Genomic DNA, 6,456 nt, shown 5'->3' with positions numbered 1-6,456 from the left:
GTAAATTAACTCAAATCGATTGTAGCTAAACCTCCTCTTGCCCTAGAATTATAATCTGAATGCAATTACCATTTCATAGATAGGGATGGACTCATAAAAAAAACACTTGAGAAGTGGACCAAACGATATCCAAGATGTGGATGTGGATAACTGACCTTTTCCCTACTAACCTTAGGACTATTGATGTACAGTTTACTAATTTGTGCTATTGAATAACATGCTTGTATTCATCACTATGAACAGACTGTTATACGATTTACATTGGCAACAGTAATCAGTTCCCAGTGCTACTGTGGAGTGTGTTGCTTAGGTTGCTCTCTGTTACCCCGCCTGACCAGGGCCCTTATGCTCATATCCTTAGAAATCATTGTTTTGTATTTCACTGCCTTGAAATGTATACTGTCTCAAGTTACTCTCTCTACTCAGTTCAAATAATGAAGGCAGCAGTAAAGAGACATCTATGCAGAAGACACCAAGGCATCAAGCCAGTAATAAAATTGGGCTAAGTGAAGCTCTCCAGTTCTAGTTCCTGTCGGTAATGCAGGCTGTAGTGGGCTCTCGGGTTGCGTCCCTGGTGGTTCTAGAGTTCTCCCTCAGACAAATGTCAGATTGGGTCACAGCTGGACCAGTGAGCATTATAATAGCATACTTGTCACTAAAAATTACATGAAAATCTTTCTCACATTCATCAGCCTTGATTCATCTCTCCTCTTAATTAATTTCCCTCCCGCTCTCTGAATCTGCAGGAGTCCAGTAGGTTCCTACAGCAGCTGCTGGTCCAATGTCAGTTCTCCTTGGGCTGTGCTCTCAGCTGCGGTCTCCATTTCCTCCACGAGGGGGCGCCACAGCTCCGGCTCTGCCTGCTCCTCGCTGCAGGACTGAGCTGGTTCCTGGCCAGCCAGACTGGGCGCCTACGACTCCATGTCATGGCACTGTACAGACTACACAGTTCCCAGTGCTACTGTGGAGTGTGCATGACACTGCTAACATCAGGTTGCTCTCTGTTACCGCGCCTGACCAGGGCCCTTATGCTCACCTTTGCAGTGGCTGCCAATGCCGCCCTCAGGTTCTGGACTCCACTGACAATCTGCTACACACTGCTGATGGTGTATATGCAGGGTGAGAGACTGAACATACAGTAGCCTACATGGTTAAACTTTTAAGCAGCAGAATGTCAGAGACTATTTGGTATTTTGTACATAGCAGAGAGAAAGTTAAGGACAAGCATATTGTTGTCATTCTCATTGAGACAGCTGATGATAATTATTTTCTACTCAGAGGAGCAACATCGTCAGCCAAGTGGCCAAGCTGTTATAAACACAGTGGTGGTGCGTCTTGGGGGGGGGGCTCATGGTCCTGATGCTGATTGTCGACCGCTAGGCAGATGTGGTCCACCTCATCCTGTGCTTCCTGGGTGAGGCTAGCTGTCTGATACCCTCCAGAAACCTATTGGATGCTACAACACAGGTGAGAATGAGTGTCCCTCAATTGACCGTGCTATTCCAGCTTGCTGTACGTTTATCAATTTATCTAAATATTTCTGTCATTTCAATGTATCTTACATAATAGAAATGTGTGTATTTATGCAGGATATGGAGGAAGTTACCAGTTACCACATTCTCAGAGGAGTAAGAACCAGAGGAGATGCTTGACACCTGGCAAAGACCACCAAAGTTAGACTAATTGACATGGGAAGACACTATTTGTGCTGGGACTCTTTCTTAGAGCATCAGTCTTAGATTATATTTTGTATTATTATTGATTATCAGTGGTGTAAAGTACTTAAGTAAAAATACTTTAAAGTACTACTTGTAGTGTTTTTTTGGGGGGTGGGTATCTGTACTTTACTATTCATATTTTTGACTACTTTTACTTCACTACATTCCTTAAGAAAATATTGTACTTTTCACTCCATACATTTTCCTGGATTGAATCATACTACACCGGCTCCGACGCTCGTCTTATGTGGCAGGGCTTGCAAACTATTACAGACTACAAAGGGTAGCACAGCTGCGAGCTGCCCAGTGACACGAGTCTACCAGACGAGCTAAATCCCTTCTATGCTTGCTTCGAGGCAAGCAACACTGAGGCATGCATGAGAGCATCAGCTGTTACGGACGACTGTGTGATCACGCTCTCTGTAGCCGACGTGAGTAACACCTTTAAACAGGTCAACATACACAAGGCTGCGGGGCCAGACGGATTACCAGGACGTGTGCTCTGGGCATGTGCTGACCAACAGGCAGGTGACGTCACTGACATTTTCAACATGTCCCTGATTGAGTCTGTAATACCAACATGTTTCAAGCAGACCACCATAGTCCCTGTGCCCAAGAATACAAAGGTAACCTGCCTAAATGACTACAGACCCGTAGCAATCACGTCCATAGCCATGAAGTGCTTTGAAAGGTTGGTAATGGCTCACATCAACACCATTATCCCAGAAACCCTAGACCCACTCCAATTTGCATACCGCCCAAACAGATCCACAGATGATGCAATCTCTATTGCACTCCACACTGCCCTTTCCCACCTGGACAAAAGGAACACTTATGTGAGAATGCTATTCATTGACCACAGCTCAGCGTTCAACACCATAGTACCATCAAAGCTCATCACTAAGCTTAGGACTGGGACTAAACACAACTGCAACTGGATCCTGGACTTCCTGACGGGCCACCCCCAGGTGGTGAGGGTAGGTAGCAACACATCTGCCACGCTGATCCTCAACACTGGAGCTCCCCAGGGGTGCGTGCTCAGTCCCCTCCTGTACTCCCTGTTCACCCATGACTGCATGGCCAGGCACGACTCCAACACCATCGTTAAGTTTGAAGACGTCACAACAGTGGTAGGCCTGATCACCGACAACAACGAGACAGCCTATAGGGAGGAGGTCAGAGACCTGGCCGTGTGGTGCCAGAATAACAACCTATCCCTCAACGTGACCAAGACTAAGGAGATGATTGTGGACTACAGAAAAAGGAGGACCGAGCACGCCCCCATTCTCATCAACGGGGCTGTAGTGGAGCAGGTTGAGAGCTTTAAGTTCCTTGGTGTCCACATCAACAACAAACTAGAATGGTCCAAACACACCAAGACAGTTGTGAAGAGGGCACGACAAAGCCTATTCCCCCTCAGGAAACTAAAAAGATTTGGCATGGGTCCTGAGATCCTCAAAAGGTTCTACAGCTGCAACATCGAGAGCACCCTGACTAGTTGCATCACTGCCTGGTACGGCAATTGCTCGGCCTCTGATCGCAAGGCACTACAGAGGGTAGTGCGTACGGCCCAGTACATCACTGGGGCTAAGCTGCCTGCCATCCAGGACCTCTACACCAGGCGGTCTCAGAGGAAGGCCCTAAAAATTGTCAAAGACCCCAGCCACCCCAGTCATGGCAAGCGGTACCGGAGTGCCAAGTCTAGGACAAAAAGGCTTCTCAACAGTTTTTACCCCCAAGCCATAAGACTCCTGAACAGGTAATCAAATGGCTACCCGGACTATTTGCATTGTATGCCCCCCCCAACCCCTCTTTTTACGCTGCTGCTACTCTCTGTTTATCATATAGGAATAGTCACTTTAACTATACATTCATGTACATACTACCTCAATTGGGCCGACCAACCAATGCTCCCGCACATTGGCTAACCGGGCTATCTGCATTGTGTCCCGCCACCCGCCAACCCCTCTTTTACGCTACTGCTACTATCTGTTCATCATATATGCATAGTCACTTTAACCATAGCTACATGTACATACTACCTCAATCAGCCTGACTAACCGGTGTCTGTATGTAGCCTCGCTACTTTTATAGCCTCGCTACTGTATATTGCCTGTCTTTTTACTGTTGTTTTATTTCTTTACTTACCTATTGTTCACCTAATACCTTTTTTGCACTATTGTTTAGAGCCTGTAAGTAAGCATGTCACTGTAAGGTCTACCTGTTGTATTCAGCGCACGTGACAAATAAACTTTGATTTGATTTGGACACCCAAAAGTACTTGTTACATTTTGAATGCTTAGCAGGACAGGAAAATAGTCAAATTCCCGCACTTATCAACCGAACATCCCTGGTCATCCCTACTGCCTCTGATCTGGCAGACTCAGTAAACACAAATGCTTTGTCTGTAAATTATGTCTGAGTGTTAGAGTGTGCCGCTGGCTTTACGTAAATTAAAATAAAAAAAAAGATAATAAAAAAAAATAACAATATGGTGCCATCTGGTTTGCTTAATATAAGGAATTTGAATGATTTATACTTTTACTTTTGATACTTACGTATATTTTAAACCAAATAGTTTTAGACTTTACTCAAGTAGAATTTTACTGGGTGACTTTTACTTTTACTTGAGTCATTTTCTATTAAGTTATCTTTACTTTTACTCAAGTATGACAGTTGGGCACTTTTTCCACCACTGTTGATTATTGACAACAGTGTTTACTTTTATACCACGGGAGTATATAATAAAAAATATATTATGACACATCAACAAAAACTTTTTAATAAGGTACCATGCAATAATGTTGTTTTCAATCCATGCAGAGCTCTTGGGAGATAGTGATGATGCTCTTGCCATAAGAAAAGCACACTCAATAGTGCTACTTTTTCACACAATTCCTTGGCCACAAACAGTCTCTTTGTTCTCAAATGTCACTGCCATTAAATTGAGCCAAAATATATTTAGAATTACACCTTTTGGACCTTAGCAGCCCTGAACTAATGTATCAAATGCTGCTATAGTGTAAAACATTGGTTACACATTTTATTACAGGCTACGGTAGGCCGTCATTGTAAATAAGAATTTGTTCTTAACTGACTTGCCTAGTTAAATAAAGGTTACACACACATCATATGATGTAACAGTATCAGCTGCTCTAAGGTATTAATTGACACCAAAGATGTGATAATAATCTCCTGACAACAGGATGTTGATGGTGTGAAATTTCTTCCACTTTCTTTGGTTAGATTGTATTTCATCACAGGCAGGCTCATGTCATATGGTATATTGATGTGAACCATGTCAGACTCATCTTGAAAAGAAATGTACACAAAATGGCTGAAGCATAACAATGTTGGCACTTGTAAATCACACAAAATGGCGTGATACAAACTGTGTTTGCAGGCTATTTTCAGAAAAGACGAACAAACCAATCATAACTCGCTATATTGAAAATGTCAAATAGTTTGAATTCTGCCTCTCTTTTAACTGAGTGTCGACATAGACTAAAGTATGGGTGTGTTAATTGAAAATAATTACATCGAATATAAACATGAAAATGTAAATTACGCCTCCCAGGAAAAACCTATTCGGCACTGTTTTTTGCTGTATGCAGATAGGCCTACCTCATTTTAACCCCACATTTATGGCACCCACAGAGCAGATTTTTTTATCAGTCCTTTTCTATCTTTTGAGAGCAGTTTTCTGGCCACTATTAGTAAGCGCAGATTGTATTTCACAGTAAGGTATTTATTTGCCTGCCTCCAACATTGGACTTGTTTATTCCGTTTATTTATTCCATGATCATTTGAAGAAGTGTGGATAATAAAACGGTGCCGCATGATCAATATAATCCAGGGTCGACCAAGACTGAAGGTGTAAAGGAATATGGCATGGTATAGGCTTGGTAGTTCCACCATAAAATGCCTGTCTTGGACAATAAAACAATTGTACAATCCACGAGGTTATTGGATTTTATTTAGCAGTTCCTTTTTACATCAGAAATAAAAAATCGTTGCGTTGTTATTGGAAGCACACGATTATTTCCAAGAGCATTCATGTATGGAGTTCGTGGAAATTATAACGCGCCAGTACCTCCTCGTTGACGACTTGACTCAACTGTAGCCTTTCTAGAAATGTCTATCTCTGGCCACTTGGTAGGTGAGCCATACGCATGCGTCCTTGTTCAAATGCAGCTCCTTTTATTTTTTTATTTTTTGACCGCATTGTAGCGCATGCGTAGCCTAAAACAATGGATTTGTTTTCTTCACGTAGATGGCCTACCCATCTTTATTCAAACTGTCCATTAGATTTCATGAAACTTTCACTGTAAACTATAGCCTGCCGTTCCATCAATAATTTGATATTTAATAACATTAACTCGGCTAGCCTACTGAACTTGCAACACAAGGACTTTGACCTATAGGCAATTATATCTTATCACCTTACTTTGTTTTGTGGACTTGTGCCTGATTATGATGTTAATTATTAAACAGAGCTCAGAAACTAGCAAAAGTGTTGAGTTACTGAAGTCTGTGGTATAGCCACTAAGCTGAAATGGCATTGCAACTTAGTGTTGGAGCTAGAAACATAAGCATTTTGCTGCATTTCCCTGCAAATCTGGGTAAGCCACAAATAAACTTTGATTTGACTTATTCAAAAGGGGAAAGATATACACTGTATACACAGAAGTATGTGGACACCCTTCAACTGAGTGGATTTGGCTATTTCAGCCACACC

General features: G+C 42.5%; 1 pseudogene; it reads left to right on the top strand.

The window, feature by feature from the left end:
- The first annotated feature begins 460 nt into the window (after positions 1–460).
- Positions 461–1,652, top strand: LOC120058668 (annotated as a pseudogene).
- The last annotated feature ends 4,804 nt before the right edge of the window (positions 1,653–6,456 follow it).

The sequence above is a fragment of the Salvelinus namaycush genome, chromosome 14, assembly GCF_016432855.1.
Source record: "Salvelinus namaycush isolate Seneca chromosome 14, SaNama_1.0, whole genome shotgun sequence".
Classification (NCBI taxonomy): domain Eukaryota; kingdom Metazoa; phylum Chordata; class Actinopteri; order Salmoniformes; family Salmonidae; genus Salvelinus; species Salvelinus namaycush.
This window is presented reverse-complemented; position numbering and strand designations above follow the sequence as displayed.